We start from the raw sequence: 16,062 nt of genomic DNA on the forward strand, positions 1-16,062 counted from the left end.
AAGAACGAAACAAAAAATTTTCTTTGTGCCTACAAAAGCAATTTATGCGTTACCTACTCGACATATTAAAAGTTGAAAATCTGACAGAGCAGATTTAAGTATGACTGAACATAATAAGATTCATTTTTTTGTCTTACGTGTTAGATTCACATTTTGTTAAATTGATATGTCAGAATTTTTACTTTACAAAGTAAAGATCGACTTTTTTCACTTGTTTTGAAGGCTGACTAAAAATTGAGTTAGTTACTAGGCCTTTTCTGGTAATTTAAAAAAATCGTTTCTTAATTTCGAACCTTCAGACTTTCCAAATAAAAAAATATAATAATATGGGCTTATTCGTTCATTAGGTCGCTTTAATAACAAAGAGAAATTTCTATTTATTAAAATGTCACATTTTTTTTGTCACTAAATTAGTTGTCTCACGGTCAAATGATGAGTAACGGTTGAGCGATCAGGCGTGATTATTGCTAAAACCCGAAAGCGCGAGTAAAAAAATAGTATACAGTCTGCTGAAAATTAGCGGAATTTTAATTAATTTTTGGATACAAAAGGTCATTTTTTAGTTCCAGAATCGAGTTAAGCGCACAATCGTTAAACTTTCACAAAAAGCTAAAATTCGTGGAGCGAAATAATAAGAGAAGACAGGAAAAAGAAAACATTTATTATACAGGAGTTTTTTTTTAAATTTTTTAGTTGATTTTACTACTGAACCTACGCTTTAGATTTTCTCTCGTTAATTTTTACATTATGTCATGTAATGACTGGTCCCAAGATGGTATCTGAATGCACTTTTGTACGTGCCACTATTTATATCTATTCCTATACCGTCTTATGCAAATACCGCTTCAGTAGTCTTTTGCAAACACTGCTTCAGTGGTCGCAGTCGCTTCCTGGTGCGTTGTTATTTTAGGACTGCTCGCAAATGTGGCATCTGCAGTAATAATTTGGCATTAATGGTCACAAATATCGCATCTTTGATTCTCTTGCAAATTTTACCTATTTTGTTACAATATGGCATCAATGGTTAAAAATATGGCATTTTGATTCACTCACAAAAATGGCATTAAATACTTATATTGATTTTGATGATTTGGTTCATTTGATTGACTTCACGAGATGGTTGATTTACTTTATGAATTTCAGTGTGTTTGAGAAAAAATGTTGTAATAAGCTATCCGTATTTTCAAACTACTAAACAAAATGCAAAATGTAAAATTTTGTAATTTGTTTTCCCTTTTAAACATAAGATACCTTTGTCATATTTTCTAATACTGAAAGAATTAAATATGAGATAATTTTCTTCCTTTTATTTCTTAACATAGTTTGCAATTTGTTTTCGTAAACACTTTGGATACCTACGTATTTTCCCCTCGCGGAAATCTCGCTAAATTTGCGCGAATCGTTTTGGCAGATGTTTGGAGGCACAAGCTGCACGTTAATTAGCTAAATATTCATATATCATTCTTTAATTAGCTAGATAAGCATGTAAACGCAACGTATTAATTTTATTTAAAATGTATTTTCCCGATTGGCAACAACAGTTTTTTTTAGAACGATAATATTTTTGAACTGTAAGTTTTTTGAGCAGTAATGTTGACGGTAATGTTTCTGAATAAAGCAAGTATTTAACAATTAATGTTTGACGGAATGTGTCTTTAATAAAGGAACTAATTAAATGCTAACAAGCAATAGACACAAATTCTGGACATAGCATTTAAAAAATTGAAATATAGATTTAAGCTTTGACATTAATTGCAAAACAAGTTCATTAAAACTTGAGCCAGTGACTCCAGGGGCAAAAAATCTAAATTGGCATTTAAAATAGCAACAAAAAATCACTGTTTGTGAACTCGGCACTATATAAGTTCGCGGAAATAAGAATCCAGTTGTTATTGGTACGGTGCTTTTATGGTATCGTTTTGCCGAATCCCTGAGTCTCAAATTTTCGATAATGCACACTACATTGATGACTAGTCCTTTAACTCTGAAAATATTCTCTGGCTAGCTCTTCTGTAGAAGGCAGATATCAGTTTTTAATTATTATTAATTTATTTTTTAAATGGAAGAGAAAAACGAAGAAATAGTAGTGAACTTTGTAGAGATATTAGGTATTTTTTTCAAACAGGAAGAAGTGAAAAATGTGCAACGCTTTCGCCGGGAATCGAACCGCGGACTTCTGGAATACGCGCCCAGGTTGCAGACCATCACACCACGAAGGCATGCTAAGAAGGCGGGAGAAATACCTTATAACTTAATGCTTCTTTACAAAGCATGGATTTCGAGGAGGATGAGTTACGCATAACGAAAGCAAAGATCTTTAAAGATAAGAAGCTTATGTTTTGATATCATGCTTATCCACCAGTAGTAGTAATTCACGTAGCTTGGCAACATTTATTCTCCGAAAACGGTAGACGGAAAAATACCTAAATTCCATAATCTGTAACATCTTTAACATAATGGTATTTCTACATTGATATATTGCATTTCTGCTTAAATATTTAAATGCATTCTAACAGCCTTAAATAGAATAAATTCATTAGACAAATCGGTAAATATCATCACTGATAATGCTTTCCTTTTTTTTAAGACAACTACCGTCACAAAACTTGAAAATACTTGGTGTACAAGTGAGTGGATGTTACAAAGAATTCATTGATCAAGGATGTAACCTATTTTCCATTTCATAATCTTCTCCCAAGCGAAAATTTAATAGTGTCATTGATTTTTGAAGAGCATGGCATTTCAGAAGATTGTGTAACCGAGTTTAAAATTCTAATTGTATTAACAGAATTACTATCATTATTAGTCCAAAGAGCCTTTGTCCCTGAAGGACTATTGTTTTCGTTTTGCGATTTTGCGTTCGTTCACTATAAATGTCCGTTTTACTTTTCAAACTGTTGCCACCAAATGTTAGAGTCCTGCATTATATTTGAAGAAATTAAATAATGAAAAACCTGCATAAATGTATGTCTATTTCTCGTATTGTGATAAAACAACGGTACATGGAGACATTGGATTTGGAATGACGTAATCCTACTGCGAATATGGCCCTGTGGAAGACCAAATTTGAAACTTGGAATTTGTGTTATTATCGATTTCATATTTTGTAAAACTTAAGCGAATTTTTGATTAACAAACTCAAGGATTTCAAAGCGGGCAATGGCAACGCCGTATAGAAAAAAACATTTTTATCTCCAACGCACGAAATTCTGTATCGGAAATTCTAAAGATATGCTCAATTTAAAACTATTTTGTGATATTGCTCTTGAACTGAATTTTGTGGTTTAAGTGCGAAGAATGTGATATTTAATAAATAAAGATAACAGACAAAATGTCAAAAAACACCCCTTTGGACGTAATTTAAAATCCGAAACCTTTCAGATTTTTTTTCCAAGTTCTTTTTTTTTTTAAATTTACAAATTAAACATATTTGCATATTAATTTCTGGAACGTTTACATGAACTATAAAGGTATTTTTATGGGCAAATTAGAAAAATTGATTATCAAAAGACAATTGTAATCTAATTTAATTGATCATTTAGAACAATATTCCCTTAATTAATTATTGGAATTAATTAAATCAATTCATAAATCTTAATAAAATTTCCTTGGTTAAACTGAAATATACCTTACCATGTATTTACGAGAATTTTTAATTCAATACAGATATTATTTACTTAGTATACATCCACAAGCTAGTGTCTCTATTTCTCAGGTATAGAAAAACATTTATATGAGATTAATGTGTAGTTAAGACTTACAAACCCTTCACATTCTGGAATTTAATTTTTATTATTGTTGTTGCGCTAGATAGTATGAGCAGAAAAATGGTTCCGGATCGTATAGGGATCAAGCAGCTATCACGAACACATAACATACATAAAAAACAAAACTCATGATATTTCTTCAGTTATTACTGAAGTCTGAATAATCAATTCACATAAGTAGAAGATTGATTACATACTTTAAAAGTCCAGCATAAATAAAAATATGGTTGGAAAACTCTTATCATATCTTTAATTAGTTAAATCTTTAAATGAATTTTATTTACTTCAAACTATTAAAAAACGTTTTTTTTACAAGGATAATTATAATTTTCGTAATGTAAAATATCAATAAATCTGGTAAATATTCATCTTTATTACAGACATACTTTATTAATCATGATTCGTTCATTAAGAGTAAATTATTATCTTTTAAAAGTCGCTTTTATAATAAGATAAACTGAAAACATTTTCCGAGAAGCAATAAGAAACATAAATAAATAAAAGTAATATACTATTACAATTTAATCCTCGAAGAGCCAAATAAAATAAATTTCATTTAAATATAAATCTTACATACCAAACTTACCAAATGAATAAGACTTTTTATAGACTAATTTTTTTTTCCTTAAAAATGCTGACCTTCGGGAGCACCAACAGGAGTTAGATAGAATTTTTTTTCGCCATGTCGCAGCAGGCAGTTTTTACCTTCAGCTGTTGGACACGTATTTTACGTCTGACATCGAAATCTTTCGGCAGATGTTAAAATCTGCCACGTGACTTGCATTCGACTCTAGAATGGCCCACGCTATGCGGCACGCGTGCACCCTCATATGTCCTCTTTCTACCCCCTTTCCTTTCCATAATAAAAGAAAGGTAAGGTGAGGGCCAGGTAAAACACCTAAATCTTAAGTTACTTGTTGATCCATACATCCATAGTTTTTCTTTTTTTATGGTTTACAAAGTGCACAAATACTCAGTTTGCCATATTTGGCGGCTTATGCTTTTGAACCTTCAAAATTTAATCCTCTTATTTATTTAACATGCAGTAGTATCGAAATTTTAAGTCAGATTTCTTGATAATTGACAGATAATCCATACACTTAATTTTAAAAAATGACTAATGAAACCAAGATTATTTTTAAAATGTCAGATAATTCTCAATGTTAGCTTTAATATTAAGAAATGGTGCCCAAAACTGTTTTAAAACCGACATTTTGAAAGTCGAAATGTACCAGAGGTTGTTTTAAAATTGACAAGAAACTTACGCTCTTAATTTTGAAAATGATAATGAGCCAACGGCTGTTTTGAAACTGACAGGTGATTTGCATTTACTTTTCAAAATCGAAATGTGCTAGAAGCTGTTTTAGAACTGACAAATGATTTACAGCCTTAATTTTGAAAATAGTAATGGGCTCAAGATTACTTGTGATTTGTATTCTTAAGATAAGATTACTTGTGATCTGTACTTTGATTGCAATCGGCCGCACCAAACGTATATAAATATATTTATATATATATCCACTCTGTCACCCGGCTCAGTGATCTTAGTTTCTTTACTCTTATATGTTTGTAAATTGTACATTTCTTGCTCTAAAAATGATTGAATTATGTTGTTTTTATCTTCCGGTCAAGGTTTTTATGCTTTTAGTAAATCTGTATGCAATATTTTTAGAATTTATCAACAATTTTAAAGTTGTTTAAGCGCCGCTAAGCCTTTTTTTTATGGCGGCCATTGATTGTTTACATTTGAAACAGCAGACTAGTGGATTTGTTGCCAATCTTGATAAACGTAGCTTCGCAACAACAGAGATAATGCCTTCATTTATTATTGCGAATTAAATCATGCTTAATCCTTTCTGGAATTTTTTCGAGGAAATAAGTGTTTAAGATTTACTTCGTAATTTTTAATATAGATATTTTGAGTTTTTATGTATTTTTGCCTTCTCGCGAAGTCAGAACTGAATTAATTGAATGAGAAATACTCAATCGTCTGTGAAAAACTGTTTCTTTTTTGTTTTGTTTGCTTAATTTCTTTTATACATTATTCTAGCTTTATTATAGTATTTGAATAGAACATGTGGCAAAGATTAGATAATTATATTCTTTAAATGATATAAATTTTATGCATTATGAGTTATAATATGAACGAAATATATTACTGTTAAGTGAATCTAGCGCCAGAGTGTCGCTATGGTAAACAAATACAAGAGTGAATTTTAAAGAATGCATTTCTTCTATTGTGGTTTATGCGCTGTCGGCGAAGTAGATTTAATTCAATTCAATAAGTTTAAATGAAATGCAAGAAAAAATGCGTATAATTTAATATTCCGTACAAGGAATTCATGTGGTGTACACATCAGATTTTTTTATTTTAACATCAAGTTCAGACTAATTATAATAAGCCCATACCCATATTGAGTTCATAATTTTATCAACCTTTTCCTGCGAAAATTCTCAGGACATTCTCTGTTCACCTCGTCTTAAATTTTACTGCATTTTGGATAATGCGTTTACCCATATTGCCTATTTTCTTATGCTGTCACTTTTATAACTCGTTTCGAACACCGCATTTAATACATTTTGTATCATAAAAACGACGCACCAAGAAAGTATTGTTCGGATGGTGCGAAAATGAGTAGATATGGTGTGCATGTGCTAAAAATGAAATGTATCTTAGGAATTTAATGATTTATTCACGTTATACAGCTACAAGAAAAAAGTTCAATAATGCATTGGCCCACCTCTAGCTCTGATGTTAGCTGTTATTCGGCTAAGCTTTAACTCGTAAAGTTGGCAGATGTACCTCTGCTAAGTTACGTGCCAAACCCGTTCCAACTGTCGAGTTAGATCGGCGCAATCCTGGGATGGTCGAAGACGCCTGCTCATCAGAGTCCAAACGTGCTCCACTGGGGAGAGATTTGGCGATCGCGCCTGCAAGGGAGGTGTTGGAGAAGCACGAATACAAGCAGTAAGAAGAGTGCAGTGTATGGTTGGGCGTTATCCTATTGAAATGTAAGCCCAGGAGTCCGTGAAAGGGCAGGCAACAATACGGGTCATAGAATTTCCAAGTCGTGCGGCTGTGCTGTAAGGGTGTCATTGATGACAACCAAAGGATCCGGCTGCCAAATAAAATGGCACCCCATACCATAACTCCTGGTTATTGGGCTGTGTGGCGGACGACTATCAGGTAAGTATTCCGCTGCTGACATGGAAGTCTCCAGACATGTCTTCGCCAGTTCTTCCAGGCTCATTTCATAGCGGAAAACATCGCTGAAAGTAAGACTTATTCCAAGCGGGATTCATCGCTACCCCAGTCCATGAGATACCAGGTTGAATACACTTAGCACCACTTGAACCGTGCTTGGCGGTGTACAACGCTGAGGGGCAGTTGACTCGATGCCCTCGTGCTGCTACGAAAAATAACAGATTAATACTCCAAAAATTCCAAAACAAAGTACTCGTATTATCACCAATGCTCCTTGGTTTACAAGAAATACAGTCATTCATAATGATTTGAATATGAAACCCACTGTCTTCGAAATCCTACTATTTACTCATATATTCTGCAATAAATGTGATAAACACACACAAGATGTCATAAAAAATGGAAACTACGATCATACCATACTAAAGCCTCACAAAAGACCTAGAACTATCCATCACAACAGTGACTGTTGAAGATTTCACTTAACTTCGGATGCTGATTACTTTTTCCCAGCGAGTTCAGTAGCCGAGCGCTGTTAGTCAAGGCTTTTGTTGAGGAAACAAATTTTTATAAAGGTTCAGTTCCAACCGAACATAAAATACAGCGAGGAGTTGTAAATATTATTTATTTTTATTTTTTTCTTCATCTACTGTGTATTTAAGAATTATAAGTCTACAATTGTTCAAAATAGCCTGAAATGCTTAAAATTGTTTAAAATGTCTGATAGGATTTTTCATGACAAATTAAGATTTTTAATACTCTAAAGAGACTACTGCGCAAAGGTGCATAAACCTCTCCACTCTGTCCGGAATTAAACGTTTCCAACTTTTAAGCCCAAGAGCAAATGTGAAAGGAATTGGCAAAGGCCCTCAGGGGTCGAAGACTGATGAATACGAATGAAGACCCACTATCTACTTCAGACAAAGCGAGTATGTTCTGCCATTACACGTCGTTTAGCTGATATTTAAGCTTGCTATTTTTACGACTGTGCATATTATGATTGCCGGTTCGTCTACGTCGGTGGTAGGGCTAAAAGCCAGCTCGCGTTAATCCTCTCTGTGCAGCTTCGGCTGATTATTTATGCTTAGTTTAGGCTTAGTCTTAATATTATATTTCTATTTTAAGTTGCAGCCAAACATATTGGCTTAGTTCTGTAAGCACAAGAATTACCTTGTGTATAAATCCTTTCTTGGGTTGAATAAAAGTCTAAGGATTACGTTAATTTTATTAATAGTTAAATTTTAAATTAAAGTTCCTTTCCTGTCAAATTCTTAACTTCAATTTACTACTTCCGATCAGAACGTAGTTTTGGAATCTTGCTGAATATTTAATGAGGAGGAGCGGTATTTAAACCACGAAGTTACTTACAGAGTGAGAGAGAATCAGAGTTTCTGCCTTTTTGGCCACTCTCTCTCTCTCAAAGCTGTTATTACGCTCGGCCGTACTCAGGCCTTTGCTAAGCTTCGTAGTCAAATAAGTTAAGGGGCCAACTAGATTTGAATCTTGATAGCTTTGGCTATATTTCTTTAGTTAATCTTAGTTTTAGTTTAATTCTTAGTCTCTCAAGTTCAAGCCCAAGTGAGGGCTTTGTTTGTACACTCCCAGGCGGAGTTTTGTTAAATCTTATTGGAATAATAAAGGGTTAGTTATCCTTCTATCTTATTGTTTATTGTCGCCCGAACTTAAGCGATTATTCGCTTATCAGTTATTAAGATTCTTCACTTCCAACATTAACTTAGAATTACAAAGTGAAAAACTCTACAAAAGGGTCTTTCCACTCTTCATACGTATTGTTATTGATACAGTTTGAACTTAGTGAATATTTGCTCCACAGTTCAAGTAAAGATCTAGCCTACAAAGTAATTTTAATTTATCTATAATTTTACAACTTTATGCAAATGACTGGACAACAGATCCACTTAAAGAAAGTGCCAGTACAGTGTTTTGTCACTGGAAAAGTCTATAATCAGTTTCAAGGTCCCTTGTTTTCCACGGTGACTGTCATTGAAACGACAGGGAATAGCAGCATAAGCGAAAGGAAACGACAAGAGAAGGAAGAACATATGACAATTTACATGGTGGCGTTGTGCAGATTACATAAAGCATGATACAGAAAACAATATACAATATATAGGAAAGCTACGAGTGAACGCAAAAATATGTGTTTCTGAAAAACATATTGATATGAGTTATAATCAATATTAATATACAGTTATAGATTGTATATTAATGAATCTTTTTTGTTTCGATTATCTGCCTAATCTGCCAGCCCTAAACGTGACCAACATGTCTGAGAATGCAAATAAATATCGATATTTAATGTCATATTTCTATGCCCCCAACACCACAGAAGACTAAAATTACTTGGTAGTGTGGCTGATCATAGTAAACAGAGTTCAGTGTATACAGGTACAAAAATGCAAAAGACGATAAATATTTCGAGTAGTACAGTGGTAATATGCTTTATACAGTACATGTAAGGCTATAGAGTAATTTGCTATAGAATAATAAGCTACAAATATAAATTACTACTGGTATCTGATGAGATACAATAAATTATTTTTAGCGCTATTAACCCACAAGCATATGATGCTATGCGACATAAGAAACACTTTATTGCAGTATATACCAATAAGGGCAATGCCAGATTCATGAAGCAGGAAGCCTATCTTACCTGAAATTTTGGTAGGAACAGTTAGACGTTCCTTATGTTCGAGCATCCTAACTATTTTCCCCGTTTCACTGCACAGCATTTCTTTGATTTCGGAAAGTGATTGACAGCCCCTTGGAGAACGGAGTTCTTCGTGATTGCTAGTTGTGCGACAAAATAATTCCATTTTTAACATATAGGAAAATATGAAACGTAATTAAATAAACAGTGGCTGAATTGAATCTTAACGAAATTACTAACAAGTACTTCTAATTATACACTAGTGTGCAAAAATTAAGGACGAAGTCGAAAAATTAGCATATCAGCTGAACGAAGAGGCAGAGCGGACAGAAAGACCAATCAGGAGATTAAGTAAGGTGATGTAAGGTAGCACATACGTAGATATGCAGGTAGACGTAATGGGGGCGAGGGGTGTCTGAGTAGTATAAAGCATGTTGTCGGTGTAAGACCAGTATTTCTACAAAGAGATTGCACGCCGTATAGCAGTTAAAAATCACACCTAGTTGCTGCCTCAGCGAGAAATGGCGAATAATCAATCTGTTAGACGACATCTGGATGCTTTTACCCGAGATCGAATCATTGGGAAGTTGGAGGAAGGCCGCAGTGTGACAAGTGCGGCTGCAGAGTTCGGAATTGCTCACAGCATCGTTTCACGACTTTGGAGACAATTTCAAACTACAGGAACAGCTATCCGGGGGTTTAGTAGGGGTCGTCCACGAGGAACCACACCCGCAGGTGACCGGTATATAGCCTTACAGGCCAGAAGAAACAGGCGGCAGACAGCGGGAGAAATCTCTAGACACACGACACAGGCGACTGGACGACCGATATCGCGTTTTACCGTGGCCAGAAAAAGGTGGTGGTCTGTTTGCACGACGCCCTGTACGGTGTGTACCTCTAACGCCTGCCCATCGGAGAAGGCGTTCTCTGAACACCGGAATTGGAGAGACAATGAATGGGGACGAGTACTCTTTACAGATGAGAGCAGATTCAGTCTGAGCGATTCTCATCGCATACTCATCTGGAGAGAGCGGGGAAGCCGCAATCATCCCTCGAACATCATTGAAAGGGACAGGTATGGAGGTGGCGGTGTTCTCGTTTGGGGAGGCATCGTGCTTGGTAGTCGTACAGACCTTCACATCTTCGACGCAGGTTCAGTCAAGGGGACCCGTTATTGTAACGAGATTCTTCTTCCATATGTGCGTCTTTTTAGAGGCGCTATGGGTCCGCAGTTCCTTTTCATGGTCGACAATGCACCATGTCATCGCACAGTAGCTGCCGAACAGCTCTTAGAGAGTGAGGATATTGAACGTATGGATTGGCCGGCACGATCTCCGGATTTCAATCCCATCGAGCATGTATGGGATTTTCTTGGCAGACGCTTGGCAGCTCGTACCTTACCACCAGTAACGATTTCGGAGCTTCGATTGGTGCTGCAAGACGAATGGGCAGCAATGCCTCAACAACTCATTGACACCCTCATTCTCAGCGGTGTCCGCCGATAACATCGGGGACGAAAATGTCGCGGAGAAAACAACGCAAGGCTAAAACGTCGTGCTACAAAACATCGTGGGAGAAAACATCGCAAAGAGAAAACATCGCAGTTCTAAAACATCGAGGTACAAAACATCGTCGTCGAAAATAAAGCGGTTCAAAAACTTCGCAGTTTAAAAACATCGTCGTCGAAAATATCGTGGTAAAAAATAAAGTATCTACAAATCATCGCATGACGATAACATCGCAGACATGCTTTTTTCAGGCTTTAATAACTGTAAATGGATATTCCCATAATGATTTTTGAGCGAAAGTGATGTAAGGAAGGATAATTTTTCGTTTCATATTTTTTATTAAATATTAAATTTTTGCTGAGGAAATTAGAAGGAAACTTAAGCATAGAAAATTAATGCAACTTATAGCACTTAATAGAATTTTAAACCGACATAGTTAACTAACAAAGACCATTAATAAATCATTTTTTATTAATGACAGTTTAATTAAGTTTTTACAGGTAATTTTTCATAAAAAGTATAATTTATTAAGTTGCATTTAATTTTCTATGCTTAAGTTTCCTTCTTATTTTTTCAGCAAAAATTTATTAGTTAATAAAAAAATGTGAAAGGAAAAATTATCCTTCCTTACATCACTTTCGCTCACAAATCATTATGGGAATATCCATTTACAGTTATTAAAGGCTGAAAAAAGCATGTCTGCGATGTTATCGTCATGCGATGATTTGTAGATACTTTATTTTTTACCACGATATTTTCGACGGCGATGTTTTTAAACTGCGAAGTTTTTGAACCGCTTTATTTTCGACGACGATGTTTTGAACCACGATGTTTTCTCTTTGCGATGTTTTCTCCCACGATGTTTTGTAGCACGACGTTTTCGCCTTGCGTTATTTTCTCCGCGACGTTTTCGCCCGCGATGTTTTTGCCGCGATGTTCTCGGCTGTAACCATTCTCAGCATGGGCAGACGCTGTGAAACCTGCCTAGCAGTCAGGGAAGATCATATCCCCTATTAAAGACCGGATGCTTCTTGCTGGACACCCATCACAGGGATGTTTCGGCCTTCAGTCGCATTGCGCTTCGTGCTACTTTTTCAATAAAGCTTCTTTTTATCCCTCTGATTTCTCTTTTAGTAAGTTTTGCTTACATTACTCATGTCCTTACGTATTGGGGATCTTACGGTATTAAATGTGTTGATTTGGAAAGCTTTTGTACAAAGTTATATTGAAAAGAAAAACCGTCTCGTCCTTAATTTTTGCACACCAGTGTACTTACAGATAGTTTGAATAAATGATATATGCTATTTGTACATATTGATCCGCTATTTTTCGTCCGTGTTTCCCTGTTTAGAGAGGATGGCTTCAGCAAATGTTACTATTGTGCGTATTCATATGAAGTACGTAATGATTTCGAATGGCCCAGTAATCTGGTACGACACTGGTCGTCATCCTTACATCCAAAGCTATGGAAATACATGTAGACGTAAGGTGGCAAATAGACCATACAAAACTATCAGATACTATGATGTACTTTATCAGCCTTATGAAAGCTCCTTCTCTGATTTATGTATGAACTCTAGATACATATATGTATGTTCGTGTATATGATCATCAAAGCATTACGGTCGATTCTTTTCCGCTGTAAGGTATTGTTACTGCCAATCCACTGAAAATCACATCGATCGATATAATCTTTCCTTTTTAATCGGAATCGCATCTAAAAAGAGAATTTAATGCTCGAAATAAAAATTTCGAATAAATCTGAAGCGTGAATAAATGCGGCAACGTTTTAGGTGGTAATCTTTCAAAATATTTTTTTTTGCGAAACTTCGTCTGCTGTCACATAGGAACTTAACGCAACTGCATTTATCTCTGTCAGACGTAAAATATGTTTGCGAAAATAGTTTCGCTTTGGTGCTAAAAAAAATAAATCTCACACGAAAAAGTTTTTGGCGCATTTGAAATTCAAAATTTTTAAGCCTTGGTCGTGACTTTCTGTTGGAGATTGATTAAGTAGTTGCTCGCTTTGAATGGAAAATAAGATGAAAGCGCTTAATTCGAGGCATTTTTGAGGGGAAAATGAATTTATGCTTTTAGGAAAGTAGAAAATATTCTCATTCCGGATTCAATTATGATTGCACACTTGACATTTATTTATAGGCGTTCGTATAAAGCGTCATCAGTATTTTCATAAAATAATTTACGCATTTGTAACAGAAAGTACATTAAAATTTAAATAATTGAAAAGTCAGGTAAAATCGTTTTAGATTAAAAATAGGGCAATCTAAAACATTACTAAACTTCCTCTATGTTGTGATAATTTTAAGCAAGTTACTGTTAACTTATTTTTGTATTCATTTAATGACTTAAATGTTTCCATGGTAATAAATAACCAACCTTAACAGATGAAAGTAGCTGGTAAATACTAGTCGATCCATAAGTTACTTTCTTTGCGTTTCGTATTATAAATTATGAATACAACATTATTTAATCATCTGCAAAAGCCTTTTACCTGGACTTCTTAACTACATTTACAACAGCTGCCATTTCATCTACGAGTGCCATAAATGAAATAATTTCTTACAGTATATGAGAGTAAATCTATTTAGCTGTTTAACTAAATCTGCTTATCTGCCCTTGGTTAAATACAATTACATCTTCGCATGTCATAGAAATTAAAACTTAAAAAACACAGGCAATAAATAAAATTCAGGGAAAATTGTTATTAAAAACTACATTTTATAATATAACTAAAGTTTACAACAAGGCATCGCTACTCTGTGGGTCTGAAAAATTCAGATATTTAAATATGTGCAACAAAAAAGCGAGTTGAAAGGAATTTAATTAGCATGGATTCAAGTATTTTCAGTATCCATGCGGGATAACAAAACGCAAAGGTTACTCACGTAGTCTAGCGGTACGGGAACGTCTCGGGGATAAACATTTTACTGGTATGACGTAGTTTCTCTTTGCAATTTGCCAGTAAGGATGAGAATTCATTTAAAAGAAGAGAAAAAAAGAAAAGAATTTATATAAAAATAATGTATTAGCTAAATAAATCTAAAAAAAAGGTTATAAACCTTTTTATAATATTAAGGTTATAAAGGTTATAAACCATGTTATAAATAAATCTTATAAAAAGGTTATTGTAAAATTTCCAACTTGTGTACATTATCATTTGCAACCGGAACAAAATCTAATTCCGATAATGAAATTTTGAAGGTAGTACAGGTAGTCACGTGGGTACAGGTTCGTAATGGATTGAATGCAAACAGAACAGATGGATAGCTTGATAAAATTAATTTTGCCGAAAGAAACACTTTATAGTTCTGGAATATTTTACAAAAATAATAGTACAGCTCTTCTCAGAATGAAAGAGCACAATCAGTAGTCACCGTTTCAAACTATTCAGAAGGTAGCTTCGATTTCTCGAAATTGTTGGGAGACATGCACAGTTAAAGTTACGTAAGCCGGATACAATTGCAATTACATAGGGATCGGACCAGATGCAGTTGCATAAAGATGAGACCAAAACTTCGTCAAGTTTGGTGACTTTGGAGATTTCTCGCCAAATTTGGCGACAAGGTTTGTCTTCAAAACCATCGCCAGCTTGACGCTATCTCGCATATTTAGTGAGAAAGCCACTTATCTTAATGTTAAAAGGACAATCCTATTTAAATTTAATTATTAATCCTATTAATTCCTGTAATCCTATTTTTAATACTATAATTTACATATAATGTCATTAAAATTATTTGCATATACACAGATTTTGTGACAGTACAGACTGCAATCATTTCAAGATGCATTCTATTTTTTTTATTCAAACTGCAGTTTGCTTTCTTAATCTTTTTGTATATTTCTCCTTATATAATTTTACTTTCTCTATCAATGGAAAAAATGAAAAAAAGAAGACCCGGACTTTTTAAAATTGAAATTCTCCCTTTGTTGTGTTTTGATTAAGGAATTAAATGTGGAATATTCAAATTCTCTAATCTCACATTGTTGTGGAAAGAATAATGCCACTGACGTACATTAGACGCGTTCATGAAAAAACAGCGTTCCACTCTCTGTATTACATAGATAACGAATATCACCAGCCTCTGTTAACTCTAAAAATAACTATTTTTTTAAAAAAATTTCTTAATATTCTAACAAAATGTTAAAATTACCTTTTAAAACTTTGCCGATGCGACTATTGAAATACTCCTTCCCCAGTATACATTTACTCTCATTTTAAAAGATTTTGAGAAACTATAAAAACATTTATTGTTGCTAAAATATTTTTTGTCAAATTTGATTTCAAATTTTGTTTCAAATTTGAATTTGACTTTAAGTTGCATCGCCACGAGTAGTGGTTGATCATGTCAAGCACGGAATGTGTGTTTGTGTTCAAATTCTGTTTTAACATAAAGGTTATTTTAAAATCTTTTCGAGACTTTGTAATTGATTTCAGATATAGAAATATTTCATTATACATTTGTTTGTTTGATACTAGTTTATGATACTTAGGAAAGTCAAACTCTATAAAGTACAGATGAGACATTCAGAAGATTCTAGAGCTACGAGAGCCTTTGGATCCGGGTGAAAGAAAATTTAGTACTCGTAACTATAATTTTAATTTTAAAGACCGAGTTTATTTGTTTGTTTCCAAAAAATAAACTTTATATATAAATATATAAAGCTGGCAACAATAAATAATATTTTTATTTAAAAAGGAAAGTGAAATACTTATCTTAATTTTTAACCTTTCTAAAATTTATTTATACTTTTCAATTAAAAAAGAATTTTAATGATAAACTCTTGTTTGAAGTAACCTAATTTTCCAGACTGCAAAATACTTATCATCCCCCCCCCACGATAACATTAAAGATTTTTCTCACTCTTCTTTTTTGGCGAGTCTCTTGTATT

The 16,062-nt window shown here is 34.0% G+C and overlaps 1 protein-coding gene across 3 annotated transcripts in view; it reads right to left on the minus strand.

Moving 5' to 3' along the window:
* The window catches only part of Traf4 (TNF receptor associated factor 4), a 491,235-nt gene that overhangs the window by 289,899 nt on the left and 185,274 nt on the right, over positions 1–16,062 (minus strand). Inside the window, exon 1 of one of the 3 annotated variants that reach the window (XM_085812794.1) lies at positions 4,354–4,459. The exons of the other annotated variants lie outside the window; for them this stretch is intronic. The gene's annotated coding sequence lies outside the window, so the exon portion shown is untranslated. Of the gene's footprint in view, positions 1–4,353; positions 4,460–16,062 lie in introns of those variants that run through there. 3 annotated transcript variants of the gene reach the window in all.

This window comes from Stegodyphus dumicola, chromosome 3 (assembly GCF_044657685.1).
Source record: "Stegodyphus dumicola isolate Sdum_Otavi_A_Nest chromosome 3, ASM4465768v1".
Taxonomy (NCBI): Eukaryota; Metazoa; Arthropoda; class Arachnida; order Araneae; family Eresidae; genus Stegodyphus; species Stegodyphus dumicola.